Source organism: Corvus kubaryi, unplaced genomic scaffold (assembly GCF_017639235.1).
Source record: "Corvus kubaryi isolate FWS band 111438036 unplaced genomic scaffold, C.kubaryi_AGA036_p1.0 37328, whole genome shotgun sequence".
NCBI classification, from domain to species: domain Eukaryota; kingdom Metazoa; phylum Chordata; class Aves; order Passeriformes; family Corvidae; genus Corvus; species Corvus kubaryi.
In genome coordinates, this window is record NW_024581106.1 from 1,552,725 (window position 1) to 1,570,233 (window position 17,509).

The 17,509-nt window shown below is 39.8% G+C and overlaps 1 long non-coding RNA gene across 1 annotated transcript in view; it reads right to left on the minus strand.

Annotated features, from left to right (window-relative positions):
- Positions 1-17,271, minus strand: part of LOC121665446 — a 22,351-nt gene extending 5,080 nt beyond the window's left edge. The window contains exon 1 of the long non-coding RNA XR_006016359.1: positions 3,929-17,271. This is a non-coding gene — a long non-coding RNA (uncharacterized LOC121665446). The remainder of the gene's footprint in view (positions 1-3,928) is intronic.
- Positions 17,272-17,509: the final 238 nt, after the last annotated feature.

Here is a 17,509-nt window from a genome sequence, read left to right on the forward strand (position 1 = left end):
GAAGGGAAGGGAAGGGAAGGGAAGGGAAGGGAAGGGAAGGGAAGGGATCCATCCTCAACCTTCTCACCTATTTTTTGTGTAATTCCTATTTATTTTTCAGATTATTTAAGTGTTTCTGTGCTTGCATGTAGCGAGAATGCTATAATATTAATTTTGAGTTTTCATCATATATTTGTGTATTGACATTGTTGGTTTAGGGAAGCCTTTTTAGAAAGATGTTGTAAAGTTCCAAGTGACTACAAAATGTAGGAAACCCTTGTTAAAGGCAGAGTATATAATATACACCCCTCGCCCACACAGGTATCATGGAATCAGAGAATGTCTCCGGAAGATTCCAGGGATGAGACCCAGTAATACAAATAATTGCTTGTGTGTTGCAAATATTTATCTGGAGTAAATAAAGAGAGGTTCTGGTGCAATGACTCGCCTACTGACTGATACGATAAACAGTTACAAACAACTGTGAAAATGTCTCCATTAGATTTTTGTCATTTCACAGTTTTTCACAGAAGAGTTATTCATTTCCTCATCATCTATTTCCTCTTCTCAGTATGAATAATGTCACAATAAGTCCTCTGTCCAATGTTTCTCGTTAAATGATGTAGGGACATCAGAGCCAAAAAACATCTAAGAAAACCAGGAATAATGTGTCATAATGTGGCTAATATGCAGAGGGAAGCAGACACCCTGTAATGTCTCAGCTATATCTGGTGTCCAGATACATACAAGAGTTTAAAATACCACAATACAGGTTACAGTAATGACTTTACCTTCATTAAAGAGAGAAGCACTTTATTGTGACCATTTTTTTAGTACATGAAAACATACGTTCTTAGGGTCTATATTGAACTGTACATACATCAAACAGCTGCACAACCCTGGACTGCATAGAGCCAGCTCCACAAAGGGAAGCAGCATAGTCACATTACCACAGATGATTGACTGGCCCTTGTGCGTGACACGGTTAATTAGCCAGAGCTCATCACCAGAATAACACTGCTGTACTGCTTATCAGATCTAAGGTAGCATCATCCCTGGGTCATGCCATGCAGATAACCAGCTCTCTCAGAGCACATATGCATGCAGGCATAGAAAAAGAGCAGAAGGGCTCAAATAGACAGTCTGATCCCATCAGTGACAGAGTGCACAGGTCTCACAGGGTTATTTCTGCTTCACAATAAGTAAACTTGCCTTTAGAGACACACCCAATCTAGAGTAAAAAATTACCAGTGATACCACACTGCTTCAGCAAGTGAATATAGCCATTAACTTAATGGATTGTTAAGAAAAAAGTGCCTTACTTTGTATTTGAGTTTTTAGCTTCACCTTTTTGACAGAGGAGATTGTCAGACCTCTGACTGCTGGACTGAATAGCTCTTTGCTATTTGTCCTGTTTTGTGTACTGTGACCAGTTATCCTTAAGTCATCATGTTGATAAGCTGAGATTGCACTGCTGGAGACTTTCCAGGTCCTTAATATTCTCATGGCTTTTCGTTGACCCTTCTCCAAATTATTCACATCCATCATGAATTCTGAGCACTAGAACTGGACACTCTATTCCAGTAGCAATTGCTTCTCTGCCAAAAGTGGCAAGGCTGTAACCTTCCACTTCTTTCCAGTGGATACACCTACGGGTAGTATTTGCCTTTTTTTTCCCATGTGGTCTCAATAACGTCCTCTTCAGAATCTCTATTTCATAGCAAAGTCCTTTCTCCTGTTTTTATGGCTTATGTTTCTATTCCTGTATGACAGATCTCCTATTTGGCTGTACAGAAATGTCTTTTTTTTTCCTATTCTTGCTTACACAGTGTCCCTGGATACTCTTTTTTGCTGATCACTATCTTCTTAGAAATTTTTCACTCCTGTAATCTTGTGTCATCACCAAATTTTGTCAGACAGAATGCGATGTCTTCTTGGCCAGTTATTGGTAAAAATGCTCAATGACATAGAGCAAAAATTCTCCCCCTGGCACATCATGGAAAACACAGTTAATCAAAAAAGACACAGATACACTCTTATTTACAATTATATTTGGAGAGAAAGAGTTTTGCTTCATCATAATGTGTGCTACATTGACCTGTTTTTCTGTGGTGTATTAAAGAAAATCTCACACAGTACCCAGTCAAAACTCTACCAGAAGTTTCTCAGTTCTCCAACCAAACTTGGATCTTCACCCAAAATATTCGGTAACTTTCCCAAGATATATTTCTCTCAATTTTATTGACTGAAATTAATTATATTAATATATCTTAATATTTTTAATTTGTGTATGTATACTGATCCATTATTTGTCCTAATACACTGCTCTGACTGCCAGACCTGCATTATTCAGCTCTGGGCTTTTATCCATTTTCTGTTCTAAAATAATGGCACAGTGTTAACTTCTCTGCAGTTCTCTGGAAATTCCAAGGCTTCTTGAAAAGCAACCAGAGGTTCTTTACACTAATCTCAACATTAATCTTGATAAGGGTTTGGTTGCAAGGTTACTGGAACTGCTAACTTAAAATCACATGATGTCTTGCACCTGCTAGCTATGCTTAGCACCACTGGAGGATATTAGATCAGCATCATCCAACAGGAAGACATAATTCTTTTTTCTCCCCAGTCCATATCAAGGAACTGAAGCACTTACGGAATGCTTCTGCCTTCTTTATGTCAGTCATTGCATTTCTATTAGGGTCATCCTGCCTTTATTATTGTAAGTATTGGTTTTGTTTGGATCTACTCAGAAAATACTTTATCTTTAACCCAGACGGTTACTCTTCCATTCTATAATCTTTTTCCATTAGTTTTTTTTATTTGCTGACTTCTATGCTGTTCAGTGACACCACTCATAAATATATCTCTGATACCACTCATAAATATGTCTTCTTTTTTATTATTTGTTCTGCTCTGATTTCTTGTACATCAAAACTGCTTATTTTCTTAGATACAACACTGTTTTCTTTGGGATAGTGCAGCTTTTTCAACTTCTAGTAACACATTTCGAAGCAAGTCCTAGTTATTAATATTTCTTTTCATATTTTTTCTTCTAACTGGTATGTGTATCACATTGAGTGATAAGAATCAGTACTGTGCATACAAATAAGAGATGCAGACTGAATAGCAAAGGCTGCTATGTTACAGTGGGGAAACAGCAACGTGTGTATCAGACAACGAGGCCCGTGGAAACGAAATAGATATGGACCAATTCTTGATAGCTGTTTCAGAGATGTTTATTTCTCCAGCCGCATGGCCGGGCTCTGCCGAGGAACTGGTCAATCACGGGACCCGAGGGTCCTTGCCCGTGCAGGGGAACACAAAACAACCAGTGGGGAACGAGGCTGACCAGGGGCAGGGAAACACCGTGCTTCCCCCCAGGGCCCCTCTCCCAGGACCACATGTCAGGGGGAGGGCCCCAGCACTGCTGCTCTCAGATGAATCAGGCATCCTGCCACTTCAGCTATCTGGCAATGGACCAGCACAGGTTTAAAGGGAGAAAACAATCTCAGAAAGATCTAGTTACCATTACCTTGTACAGAAAGCAGTGAAAGCATCCCCATCACCAGACAGCAGTACCACCCTAATGTCAGCAGGCAAAAGACATATAGGAAAGCTTTGCTATCACTGAAGAGTTAAACTCACATAGCACTCAACAGCTATATCTTCATAGCAGCATACCAAAGACCAGCATCAGATATGAAAAAAAAATCTATTTAAAGTTAGTTGCAGTCCTTGGTAGTCTTTTTAATAATATGTATTATTTGTGCACGCTTAAAATGTGTTTTATATTTTTTTACATTTATTGCCTACTTTGAGGCAATGAGAGGAAGCAACAAAATAAAAAGAAAAATCCCTCATACAGTATTTGGTTTGCTTTTTCTCTGGCTGTGGTGAGTAGAAACTTTAGTGTGCATCTTTGGACACAAATATGAAGGCTACAACTTACTCTGTTGTCTGATCCCAGGAAAGGGCAGAGTATCATTCCATTCTTTTTCTTGGCTCCACACATCTAGGCTGCCAGCACAAACACTTCCTGTAGCACCTCTGCAAACATGAATTCAACGGTTACAAATCCCAGTTGTTCTTTTGATGTGTGGCTCTGGTGTTCTTCCCGTTAGCCTTCCATGCCAACGTGCTTTCTCAGCATCAGCTTCATGGCAGAGCAGAGGCCAGGTGGAAATATACTCCCCTAACCTAAAACAGCAGCTTTTGTTAAACCTGAAATGTTTTACTTTAAAAAAACGATGTGCCTATACAGAAACTCTGAGATCCTTAGAACAGAATACCTCCAGTGTAACCTGTTACTGTCCACTACGATGATTTAGCAATCAGCTGATAAGAAAATGAAGAATAAACTGAAACATAGGCACTTACTCATCACTAAATAATAAATTTAGCAAACTAAAACCCTTCATGTTTTCTCGTAGATTAAATCTGTCAAATAATTTCATGTATTTAAAAAATAAAAAGCAATATGTTTTAGAAAAGTTATGTAATACATTTTCTTTTGTCTTTTTATAAGCCTCTTGTCTACATGCCAGTACTTCCAGTGATCCCTTCCACTTTTTTTCGGGATTTGTGGACACCCACTGCTTTCCTTTTGTCCACACACCCAGTCATTTTATTATAGAAGGCAATCAGACTCGGCTAGGCATGATTTACCCTTGATAAATCACATTCTTTTCCTCCACATACCTGGAAAAGGTTTCCAAGAGGATTTGCTCTATAACTTCCCCACAGATTGAAGTGAGATTGACTGGTCTGTAGTCTCCCAGATCCTCTTCCTTGCACTTTCTGGAGGTGTACATGGCATTTGTCTTTGTCACGTCTCCAGGAACCTCCTGCACTCTCTACCACTTTTCAAAGACCATGCTGAAGAGCATCCCAATGCCACACACCAGCTCCCTCAGCAATCTTTGATGCATTCTGTCCATGGGGCTGGACAGAATGCATATGTCCGATTTGTTTAAGTGGTCTCTAATTCCAACACACCCTACTACAGGTAACATTTCTCTCACCCCAGACTCTGCCACAGAGATTTGGGAAGCTGGAAAGCAGACCTTGCCAGTAAGAACCAAGTCACTCAGACTTCACCGTTAAGTCATCTGTCCTATTCAGCCGCAGATCAGTATTTTTGTTGGTTTTCCTTTTTCTCTCAATGTACTTATAGAAGTCCCTCTCGTTGCCTTTCCTATCACTCATCAGTTTAAACTCCAGCCAGATTTGGGTTTTCATGACTTCACCCCTTCAAGCTCAAACTACAATTTCCATACTCCTTAGGTGATCCCCACTTCCATTTTCTGTGTATTACCATTTTGTGTTTGAGCTAAGCAATGAGTTCCCTGTTCAGCCAAGTTGGCTGCCTGCCACACCTGCTGTTTCCTGCACATCCGGATGGTCCTCTTGTGCTTTGAGGAGTTGTCCCTGGAGATCACTGCCCTGCCCTGCTCCTTTGAGTGAAGTCTTGCTGCGGAAGCCACTGCCAAAGGTTTCAGCATTTCTACAATTCTGCTAGAAGAACAGTTTATATTAGGGTTTCCTAATCCACTTCAGACAAAGCAAACCAGGTAAACTGCTTAAACTAAAGAAATGAATCCGATCAATTTTTCCTGAAATTAGTTAAGAAGTACTCACAAATTGCTTTAGGGCTGGATATAGGGTTGTAAATAGCATTGAGGGGGTAACAAACAGCTGGAGGGAAACAGACCACTGAAACTTGGTGAATCTGTCTTCAAACCAGGCTCAAATGGGCAATACTTAGAGCAAAATTAGGAAAGGTTGATCTGGCACATATCAAAGTGAATGTTTTTCAAGTTATGTGGCAGAACCCCTATCTCCGGCACACAACTTTATATTCATGTATATATATATATATATATGTGCAATTGTTGAAAAAATAATTTTAAATTCATGTTGATATTTTAAATACTTTATATACCTCTAGATATCTGGGGTATTTTGATACTTTCTCTCAATATCTTTTATTAACACTGTTTCATTGTCTCTTAAATACTTCAGTTCTTCACATGTGAGAATGAAAAGTTCTGGTAAGTTCTGATAATATTCCAAACATGGGTTTTCAGCCAAATGAGTGGCAAAAGTCAAGATCATCTCAGACAAGGGTATTATGTTGAAGTTGCAGCTTAATGATCTGGATTATGGGATAAATCCTTAACTTTCAGGGGGAAAAAAAAGCAGAAGTACTTTTTAAATTTTTTTTAATGGATAAAGCCCTGAAAACCTCTGCAAAATATAAACTACTCTTGTAGTTACTAACTGCTCTTGAACTAGTTGTATCCCCTCCTTGCACTCCTACTGGATATCCGTACTCCTGGAGCGAAGAGTACAAGCACTCCAGCAGTGCTTTTGGTGATTTCTGGTTGTCCTCACCTTGCCAGCAGGCTTGGAAAGGTTGAAGAATAGTAGAGCTGGAAGAAACTCTCTGCAGTTACACATGGGTCTTGTCATTGTGCAAAATCACAGCTCCTAGCCTTTAATGTGCCATTGCCCTGTTGCTAAAAATGCTTCACTGAGTGGTGTGTCCTATTGATCACAGCTGCCAGTTTTGTGATTGATAGCCACTTGGGGAACGGTTTCTCCCATACTCTTAGCAGACATGATGTAGAGTCTTCACTAAACCTTTGCTGGTGCACCTCCATCATGGCTCTCAGTTTGTCAAGACCATGAGGCACGGCAGGTAAAATTTGAGGGAGGCTTAATGACTGGTCCCCTGGTTGTGGGATACACCGGAGGCCACCTCAGCACATGGGTCCTGTGAGATACCTCCGCCAAAGTACTAAGAGATGTACAGAGTCCATCTATCTGTTTCCAAATAAACAAGCAAATTTTGTTAGTTGCAAATATAGGTTGAATTTGCATGTAATTTCAATTATTTTGCTGGCAAATAACAAAAAAAATAGGTGAAAATATTATTCAGTTCCAGCCTTGTATTTACTGCAACAGTTTTATAAAATTCAGTCACAAATAAATTATAAACATCAGTGTTTTGGAAAACAAAAAAGGCAGCAATTTTCATCTTTATTTCAAATACACACACTTTTCTTCCCAGTTATTTTCTGGCTAAAAATTCTAATGTTCCCTCCACCGTTTTTTTTTTCATAATGATTTTGCCATTGTTAAGTCTCCTCCCCTTTACTGGAAATAACATTTCATTTTTCCCTCTCTTCAAACATCCTACTCTGCAGATGAGCAGGATACAGAAAAAGGCACACCTACTTACTGAATCTAAACATGCCTGAGTTATCATGACATCTTCAAAGTGCTCCTCTTCCTTCCACTCTTCCCCCCCACCCTTGTTGCCACATACATACTACAATTGTTTTTGATGTCAATGTGTCTGGATTCCTGGTTCTAGTGACAACCATCATTTAGGATACTTAAAAGAAAAATTGAAAGAGGAAGAACAAGTCAGACTAGGCCTGTGTATTGTTGCAGGAAGTCTTCAGAACATAACTCATTTTAGACACAGGAAAAATTGGATTAAGATCAGGGGGGTTTAAGCCATTTGTTTTAAGAAGCTGTGAAAATATCTTACAAGACCAAAGACTAAGAGCGAAACCTAGATCCATGGTTTTGTATCCATAGCATAACGTGGTACATTGAGGTATGCTAGGAACCAGGAACCAAAGAGCAGATTAATGGTATCAGCCTTGCTAAGGCCTGAGTGGAGGCTTTCAGTTCCCTAAACACCAGTGACTGGAACAGCTGGAGATGTCCTGCCTGCTCTCCCCAGTGTCCTCTTGTGTGCCATAGCTGATGCACTCAGTATAATCCATGGTGAGACACCTCCCTGAGGACTCTGGGTCATCTCCCACAGATCCCCTCCCCAGCCACCCTCCCCCCTGTAGTTATTGACCCAACTAACAACTCTACATGGGCAGTGAAATTTTGGATACTGTCTCACATCTGCACCTGTGATGTCAACCTCCTATGACAGTCTGCATCTAAGCTACAGATGGCTACAATTTTGGCACAGCTGAGCAGCTCAGCATATATTTCATGTTTATACATAATTGGGATTTTAAATTATGCTTGTTTTCCAAGAAACCCAGTCTGGCAGGTACACTCTGTGCACACAAAACACACTTCTAAGGCATAAACTCCATGAAGAATACACCGATCATGACCACCTTCCTTCTAAAATGCAGAACAAGGGTATTTGCTATGCAAAAAAATGGTATTTACTATTCCAAAAAAAAAAAAAGTTTACCTTTTCTTGCCTCCAAAATGTGTACCAGACATCAGGCTGCAGGCTGTTTATGTCAAGAAGCAAAGCTTATCCATCCCTGATGCTCATCTGTTCTACTATACATAAATCAAAAGTGAGGCCAAGATTGATTAGTCTGGAAAGGAGCAGAAAGCTGATTACTCCTCTCCAGCAATTAGGGCACTCACTCACGAATGTGGGCTTCTCATTCCTACTCCAATGTCTGCATTTGACATGAAATAGTAACCAGCTAGCATGAGCACTGAGTGCATTCATGATTTTCCTTTCTTACGAAATTATGCAAAGCCCTGAATGTAAAGAAAAAAACTCCAAATGAAATCTGTCTTTCTTCACCAGAAAGAATGCCTCACAAACACATTTCAAAATTCATCACAAAAAAGCTGGATTTGCTGTCTGAGACTAAATAGGATCTGTTCAATTCTCTATTTAGAACAAGGATGGTAAGGTCACTGCAAGTCAGCAGAAGTATTTAATTCACAAAAATTATTTTGGATTGCTATTTGTATTTCTTGTTATATATGAAAAGAGAAGAAACTCATTAAGCTGCAACTTGTGAGACAGGCTAGGAATTAGTTCTACATTCAGGTTTTTAGGGTGGCATAGATAGCAAAGATACAACAAGGTTAACATTGGCAGAGATACACACAAACCTAAAACTGAGGATGGAAAAAACCTTTTACTTTTCTTAAAACAAACTGTAAATAAAACAGTCTACCTGAATGTCATGTGATAGATTGCTTTGCAAATCTGGGATTTCTGTCAATGTACTTATGTAATTTTTTTTCTTCTGCACTTAGAATGTTTTCTAAAACGTGTCAAGGGGGAGGTTGTGTGTGTAATATTTTGGGCATCTACAGAAATGTTTAAATTCAGTTTAATTTCCAGTACCATGTATTATCTCTAAAGCAAACCAAACAATAAAACATGTCTTAAATTTCAAACCTAGAATTGCATGGGATCTTTTTCTTTTAATAAATTTATATAATGTTTTAAATTTTTACAAGAACAGTGGAGAACATTATGACCTCTTGGTATACAGGTTCTTTGAGCTCTTTTAAATAGATTAATTAACTTAATTTGAGAACATGATATAATGGGTGTTTCCAGTCCCGAATTCCAAATGTAATCCATCCATATCTGTGCACATTTCTGCAGAACATCACACAAAACCTCTGGGAAAATCCAGCCTCAGCAACCAAGGGAAACTACACTCTTATCACCGTGCTGGTAAAACCAGCAATGCTCTATCTGTGTTGGCATCTGGTCTTTCACCAAGAGAGCAGACCACAGGCAAGCAGGAAACATTCCTACTCCACGGCAGAGGACCATTACTTCCCAGGCTATACTTTCCACACATCTTTTGCCTGGTCCAGGCAGCCAATGGAGAATTCTACAGGATCTTTACTGTTCCTCAGAATTCCTGAAAATACGCATAGTTATCAATGGCCATGTTGCTTCCACACGGCTTCATTTTCTGCCTGGAAACTTAATTATGGTAGTTTTAAGAGAATTTAGAATATTCATCTAATATCAGTGTGGAAATCCTGAATAATATCCTGATCTCCTGTCTACATAACCTGGATTTGTTTGCAGCATGACTAGAGATCAGCTGCACAGGAGGTTCACTGAGAATATGTCCCATTTGCAGCATGTCTCATCTTTACTTTCACATTTCAAACTGAAAGAAGGTAGATTGAGATTAGCTATTGGGTTTACTCTGAGGGTGATGAGGCACTGAAACAGCTTGCTCGAAGTTGTGGATACCCCACCCCATACCCAGGACACAAGGAATACCCACATTCCTAGGACATTCCCTAGATCAGGGATACAAGTGCTCCCCAGACAAGTTTGTGTTGTGGTGCTTGCATCAAGCCCTGGTGCAATCCCTTTATTAATAAAAAGTGGTTGAGCAGTCCTATCAGAACTGAGCTGAAGCCAGGATGCCTGTCCACAAATTTCTCTTCTCACAAGAATTCAGAAGCAGGGACCTGGTTGACACCCCCATTACCTCACAGACACTGCCATTCATCACAGAATCACAGAATGGTTGAGGTTGGAAGGGACCCTGGAAGTCATCTGGTCCACCACCCCTGCTCAAGCAAGACCATCTACAGCTGGTTGCCCCTCTGTGAGAAACCTGTTCCAGTGCTCAGTCTTTCTCACAATAAGAATAGTGTTTCCTGATGTTTGAGTTTGTGCCCATTGCCTCGTCCCTTCATCCCTGCGTGGAGATTCATCTTTAACAGAAAATGAGGACCATCCCTGCATCTTTATTTTGGCAGAGGTTATATAAAATAGCAGCTCAGGATTCAAAGCTCCTTATAAAAAGAAGGACTCAAAAAACAAAGCTCCCATTTCCTATTTCATGAGCTCCATGTCCTGCCTCTGTTCACATGGAGAAGTGAACCAAGTGTTGTCCATGTGCTCAGTGGAGCATAGGCACCTATAAACTGCAGAAGGCTTTATTGTTATTTTGCGCAGGTATCTAAGGACTTTCCAGATATATAAGGGCTTGCAGTCCACAGGAGTCACAGGTACCAAAACTGGTAGCCTTAATGTAGCCCTACATGTCCTCATTGGCCTGTAAATGGATCAAATAATGCATCAATAGAAGACAGATTCCTTGACAGTATCAGATGGTAAAAACTATCATATGAAATAAATTGTTAATAGTATCTAGTAAACACATCCTAGTAAACACTATCTTACTTTATTGGAATGTAACAAAGATTGGAAGACATGAAGACAAGTAGCAATTACCTTAATAATTTTGTTTATTGCTTACTGAGTCACTTGAGTCATCCTGAAAGAGACTGAATGACCAGTTTGGCAAGTCTCTCTGAAGAATGGGTACTTAACATTTAACAGAAACATTATTAGTTTGCCCTTTAATACCCCCCGTACTTCAAGCCTGACAGCAGTTCAACATTCAGCCTCCTCTGCATTCAATCTACATCCCATTAAAGTCAATGCAAGTCTCTCCCATTTTAATGGGATTTAAATCAAGCCTTTAATCCTCAGTGTCTCTGTCCTTTGTGTCATTCACAGACAGAAAATTATGAATGTGGGTTCGTGATGTAGATATTGCTGCAATGGGAGGTGAATGATAGCAATCCGTGCAATTTACTGTGAAAAAATACTTCTTTGTGTCTTTTCTATTGGGAGTAGCATATCTTGTATACTTTAAGAAAAGCTAAAGAAAAAAATCTTGAAACCCTTTGCTTTGCCAAATCTACACCTCTGAAGGGATTCATCTGCATTAATAAACTTGCCTAAATATTGGAAGCTACTCCTTCAAGTTCGCTCTTCACAGTACAAAAACGTCATCTGCAGAGGGCAATTTATCTGATCTGTCTTACATATATGTTTTCAGCTGAGATGAACAGCATTCTTCTGATGCTTATTTCTTGCTGTTGATCATACTGGTTGAGCAGATAACTCAGATATCTCATGTTTAGGCATCTATAATTAAGGCAGATATCTCACCCCTTACAGGGGACTTTTTTAAACCTGTGAGAGGTACCCTTTAAGCCTGGAAAGTAGGTAATCCACCTCTACTGTGATGGTGTTCAGTTCCATTTCTAAGGCTAGATGCAAGGAGCATAACATGCTGGTTTCGAAAAGTAATTTTTTCCTTAAACTCAAATACATATTTTAGCTAAAAACAACTGGTTTTATATACATATTTTGAATTACAGAGATATCATCACACATCTTGTTAGGTTATTGCTATCATTAATTATCCTTATTACTAAATGTATTATTCCAGCTCTGGTAGAACTCCATCATTTCTTTAGTATTTGATGCAAATCCTCTCTAACAATTTGCAGTCCATACATTCAAGGCTTGCATTTACCCTTTTAATCACAGGAGGATGTCAGGAGCACATAGATAATTTGTTCACTGAAATTCTTTAGTGCTTTTAGGCATGTTGCTTTTCAAGGCACATATCCTTGAATAGTAATATAGTCTATATTCACTTTTCCTGCAGTGAATGCTTCATAATTAGCTGTACTATTAACCTGTTTCTCTCCACTGAAGAGGTTCTGTGAATTTGCTCTGCTAGCAGAGCTATTTCAGCAAAACAAAATACTGAAGGTGTTTTTCCACAGTGTCTCCACCACGCCTGCTTTAATGATGCTTGCTAAGCCAAGATTAGAGCTCCATATTGTGTGGACAGATAAATGCATTTAGGGTGTGGGATTTTTTTCCCCCAGCTCAGCTGAGACATCAAACTGACAGAAAAATTTTCCATCATAGACCATATCCATGCCCAAAATTTTGCCCACAGAGCTTTACTAATAAAGTTATACTAAGGGTAAAAAAGCAACTGAACAAAAAGAAAACTTAATGTACGCATAGCTTTCAGTATTTAAACCATCATAAGAAATATTGCCTCATTTCTAAGTATTTTGTTGTTATAGGAGTTCCACACCAAAAATCTGTCCCTTGATGCTATCCCAGTGCTGAAAAGAAGTGTGTAACACCTGTCTGAGTCTAGCATGCAGCATGAGCTGCATGAGTGATCTTTCCTCCTCACAAATTAGCTGTTAATTCTCTGTGCTATTGCCAAAATATGACTGCTATAAAAAATTACAATTATGAGAGTTTGGTTGTGGACATTGTGATGATGTTCCTTTGTTATACATAATGCAATTATTGAACCGTGAATCCTTTTGTTGTTTTTCTGCCTTGTATTTGAGGGAAAAAACCCAAACCACAAAATACTAGTTAAAATTGAATACAGGGAGATCACCTTTTTGGTGGATTTTCTGAAAGTACAAAAAATATGTGATTAGGACTAAATTGCCCCTTGTAAGCTAGACACTGGACTACATGTTAAAACACAGGAAAAGTTAACCTTTAAGTCACATACAAGATGTATAGCTATGAGCAAGAATATTCTTCAAGTCACTAAGTTTTACACATAGCACATATATTAATGAGTATGTTTTGAGCTGAGGAGAGAAACCTAATGATATTGAACAAGTGAAAAACTTGGTATGAAAAAGTCTTTTCTATAACTCAGAAAGAGTTGTATGTGGTTGAAAGGCTCAAAGACCTTTCTAGTAAAATCAAGCAAGCCACCCTTGAGGCTAAAAAAAAAAAAGAAAAAAGAAAAGAAACAAGTAGGAAGAGTGAAGTAAAGAAAATTCAGAATCAGGAGTAAATTTTTAATTTGTGGGACTACTCGAGTGCTTACAGCTCACAGCTACTGGCAAATGTAACCACAGGGGTAGCAGTAGGTTGCTTGGTGCCTTGTCTTCACAATGCTTCCTTTTGTGTGATGGCTGCAAATGTTTGACAGTCATTAGCAAGTCATCCAAGGAAATACTTCCTTTCCATGTACAAGATCCTTTTCGTGGGGTTTTAACACTGAGCATTCTCAGTAATTCAGCTATCATTAGCAAAAGAATAGTTTCTTACAGCCTGCCTCTGCCCTTAAGGGTCTTTTATAAAGAGGACAGAAGCTCTTTGTTGTCACTCCTTCACACGTTATTAACAGAGGTTTAACAGAAAGAAGAGGGGCTTGTTACATACCCGCTGCAATTTGTTCTTTTTTCGGTTCATTCAGATTTCACGATGTCCACCAGAAGATGGATTAACCCAGATCTAGGGTGACTGTTTCCATACTGAATAGAAAATGAATTCAAACAAGGCAGACGGAATAATCTCTCCCTGCAAAGAATCAAATCAGCTAACGAGATGGTGAATATTCCTGCATGCCAGACAACATTTTTGTAAAACCAACTACTGTTCAACAAAGGAAAGTAAACCTCAGTAAGATATATTATCTTGATAATTTGATATGATCATTGTTTTTCCATCATTTTTACTTTTTTGTCTCTGCTGCCTAATTCTTTCCATGCCACCTATGCACATCCGTTGCTGAGCCCCTCGATTGTTCTGCACAAAGCAGTAATTTACGGTGATTGCTTCTAATCCCATCGCATTTGGGTCTGCAAACTGATAGCTGTGATGGGGCTGTCAGCTGGTGTAAAATGGGAATGCTCTGCTGATGACAGCAAAGTCGAGCTGACTCAACGCTAGCTGAGCTGCAGCTTCCTCAGTTCAGCATTTGGCAGGGTCCAGGCCCCCACAATGACTTGCCACTTTTGCAATTCCAGTAATATTTTTGATGAATTTGGGACCATGTCCAGTATGAATCATACACAACTCTTCAGCACTGCTGCTCAGGGCAGGAAGTTGTAGATTTTTCCATCGTGGCCATTTAGGTTTCTGTGAAAATTTCTGTTGGTTCAAAATTTCATAAAGGGATGATGAAAACCAAAGACACACAAATATGAAAAGGAACTTCACAACAAAAACTGTCAAGCCAGTGCTACACACATCATACTGATATACTAAAAAACTCCACTAAAAAACTTCTCGACAGTCCAGAGGTCTCAGCCTAAGATATTTTAAGAGCATCTGAATGCTGAAGCTTAAAGATAAGATTCCTGATGTGCAGCCTATCCAGGAAAAGGTATCTAACCTATCTTTTTCTTAGAGCCTCTAAATCTTCCATATCAAGAACAGTGCAGTGCAGATCTGCTGGTTTAGTTCACAGCGAACAAGTAATTAGAGGACACTCCCTCCCTACAGGTAAAGTTCTTCCAGCTATTGGATAGGTTTGAGCAACCTCCTCAGTTCAAGGAGTCTAACAGTCTCAGAACCAGCACAAATTTGGCCATGTGTGTGCAGTGCAAGATGTTTTGTAAACAGCCTGGCAAAGAGTGCCATGGTGAAGCCTGTGGATGATATTAAGTCATTCAAGGTAGTGTAGGAAAGAGCAGCATCCTAAGTGACTGAGCAGTAAAATGGTAGGTGGAATTCTATGTCGGTAAATGTGAAGTCATGGGGAAAACCATGTGGAAAAACAGATCTGGTATCACATGTAAAACGGGTGGTTACATATTAAATGGGCTGATGGATTCTGCAGAAGGATTCTGCAGAAGGATTCTGCAGAAAGGTTTAGGCTAGATAGCACTGTGAAAGCACCAACTCAGTGTTCAAAAACCAACTAGAATATTTGCAAACACTAGGAAAGGATAACCAAACAGAGCAGGAAAACCTTTATGTCATTGTTTAAATCCATCATTCATTCACACCTTGAATAAATATTGTGTAAAGCTTTGATGCCTTCATCATAGAAGGTGTATTAGAAACTGACAAAATTTTGCCCAATTTTTCCTTCCTTACATGTCCAGACATGGACACTGCTAGGGCAGGGTACTGTGCTAGACAGACTCTGTCTGAACCATTCCTATGCTCTTACATGCATGTGAAGATTATTTTGTGACTGAGAGGTACAGCTTACAGTTCTGAAAAATGAGTGTTGTCAGCCAGTTCCAGCTGAAAAATGCAATTTGGCAATGGTTTACCTGTTACATACTCAACACCGTATTCCATGTGGGCATGGAGGGGAAGAAGACTCGATTACAAAAAGAGCATTTGAAACACTATACATGTGAGATCATCTCAATCAGGAATCAGGGTAAACAATTTGCTATGCCACCTATACAGATGTAAAGTTGAATGCTTATGCACATGGAAGTAATGCTATAGAATGCAGTAACTGCTCAGAATTGTGATCAGGGTTAAAATAGCTCAAAATCTTCACTGTGTGAGATCAAGCCATGACAGGTACTGACACATATTACAATCATCTAAAGCAGTGCTCTAACTGGGTTATAAAACAGCCTAAGGCTACTGCACAGGCAGGGCTTTTGATGCCATTCTCCCATGTACAGTTCAAGCCCACCCCATCTTTCCCACAGCTGCATGCAGGGCACCACCAATTCTGGAAATCTCACAAGCAAATTTATGTGGATTCTCTGTAAATGGTTGCAAATCCCACGAGAAGCTGATCATTCCCTCTTTGTATCAGCAATATTTGCAATGTGGGAAAGTACAAGCAATTCAAAGGACAAATTTCTGCTTCTATGCCAAAATAAAATGTCATTTTCAGGTCTCTGAAAATATCACAGACTCTGGTAACACCAACAGTACCCTATTGTTGGTGGCAGTTGCAAGTAACACACACCCCTTTCACTCGACTGCTCGGACACTAAGGGAGTTCTTCTCTTCCTCACTCTGCTTCCCCTCCACTTGGCTCCTAAACTGACAAAAGGAGGCCAGCTGAACACTGTGGGCATTTTTATGAAGTATAAAGCCAATGCCTTCACAAGGTCTTAGGAAAACAGTAGTGCAGACACACTCAGCTGCTTCAGAGAGACTGAGCAATATGGAGATACAAGTTGGACTAAGAGAGATCAGCATCAACTCAAATCAGCACTGTGTCTATGCTGCTTGCTGACCATGAAAAAAATGGAGCTGAAAACCTAGATACTGCTGCCAGTCTCCTCCTTGAACATTTTATTGATTAGGGTTCACAAGCAGTTTGAGTATCTGGTTACCCCCAGTACTGGTATTTCAGGTATCAGCTGGAAAAAATTGATTCAAAATTAAGCAAGACCTTGATCAAAGCAGTGGTGGAAGGTTTAACTGGTCTAAATGGTGTTTGGGAGCCGAGAGAATGGTTTTTCTAAAATGGGACTTGTGTACAGTATTTATTTTAGAAACAAGGAGAATATACAGCAATCACTGTGGCAGTAACCATGAAATACACCCTTAGGTATCTATTAAAGAATATGGCCTACTGTAAATGAAAAACAACATCCATAGTGCAATAGGTATCAAAAATGAAGGATCCAGAAAAACAGTAGAAAATATAAGGACAGTTACCTCTGTAATGCCATTCACTATACAGTCATCTTAGAAAATCTGACAGCCTGAATATGCATGTAGCTAATACGAAAGCTGCAGTTCATCCCTATACTGGTGTTTAACCCAGGATTGCAACAGTGAAGGGAGAGGAAGCCACCAGAAGCATAAGAAGCTGGCAGTAGTGCCAGTGACAAAGGACCCAAACCCCAAAGATATCTTCAGCCTCAAACAGTCTTTATGCCGTGCCATCACCTTCTTTGTGTGTTTTCAAGTGAAATAGTGTTGGGGTCCCTCCCCCTGCCATGGAGCCCTGGGAGATGGGCCCTGGGGGGGAGACACGGGGTTTCCCTGCCCCTGGTCAGCCTCATTTCCCATTGGATGTTTTGTGTTCCCCGGGGTGGCCAAGGACCCGCGGGTCCCATGACTGCGGGGTTCCTGAGCGGAGCCTCAGCCATGCAGCTGGAGAAATAAACAGCTCTGAAACATCTACCACGAATCTGTCCATATATACTTCGTTTCCACAGGACTCCTGGTTTGAAATATGCTTGT